We start from the raw sequence: 1,121 nt of genomic DNA on the forward strand, positions 1-1,121 counted from the left end.
CAAAAAAAACGGACAGACAGAACCCTAGGACAGATGGTAAAAGCAAAGCTATAGAGACAAAATCACACAAAGAAGCATACACATACATACTCATAAAAAGAGAAAAAGGAAAAAAAAAATCTCTATATATTAAAAAAAAAAACAAAGAGAGCAACCAAGTCAATAAACAAATCTACGAATGATAATAAACTCTAAATACTAAACTAAGATAAACATGAAACCAAAAACAAATTAGAGGCAAACCCCAAGTCTCCAGTTGCTCAGAGAGTTCACCTCCTCAATTTGGGATGGTTCGTTGTCTATTCAGGTATTCCATAGATGCAGGGTACATCAAGTTGATTGTGGAGATTTAATCCGCTGCTCCTGAGGCTGCTGGGAGAGATTTCCCTTTCTCTTCTTTGTTCGCACAGCTCCCAGGGGCTCAGCTTTGGATTTGGCCCTGCCTCTGTGTGTAGGTCGCCGGAGGGCATCTGTTCTTCGCTCAGACAGGATGGGGTTAAAGGAGCAGCTGATTAGGAGGCTCTGGCTCACTCAGGCCTGGGGGGAGGGAGGGGTATGCAATGTGGGGGGAGCCTGCAGCCGCAGAGGCCGGCGTGACGTTGCACTAGCCTGAGGCACACTGTGTGTTCTCCCAGGGAAGTTGTCCCTGGATCATGGGACCCTGGCACTGGTGGGCTACACAGGCTCCTGGGAGGGGTGGTGTGGACAGTGACCTTTGCTTGCACACAGACTTCTTGGTGGCTGCAGTAGCAGCCTTAGCATTTCATGCCTGTCTCTGGGGTCCGTGATGATAGCTGCGGCTCGCGTCCATCTCTGGAGCTGATTTAGGCGGTGCTCTGAATCCCCTCTCCTCACGCACCCTGAAACAATGGTCTGTTGCCTCTTAGGCAGGTCCAGACTTTTCCCTGGACTCCCTCCCGGCTAGGCTAGCCGTGGTGCACTAGCCCCTTCAGGCTGTGTTCACGCAGCCAGCCTCAGCCCTCTCCCTGGGATCTCACCTCTAAAGCCCGAGCCTCAGCTCGCAGCGCCGCCCGCCTCGGCGGGTGAGCAGACAAGCCTCTCGGGCTGGTGAGCGCCGGTCGGCACCGATCCTCTGTGCGGGAATCTCTCCGCTTTGCCCT

Source organism: Lipotes vexillifer, unplaced genomic scaffold (genome assembly GCF_000442215.2).
Source record: "Lipotes vexillifer unplaced genomic scaffold, Lipotes_vexillifer_v1.1 scaffold668, whole genome shotgun sequence".
In the NCBI taxonomy this organism is placed as follows: Eukaryota; Metazoa; Chordata; class Mammalia; order Artiodactyla; family Lipotidae; genus Lipotes; species Lipotes vexillifer.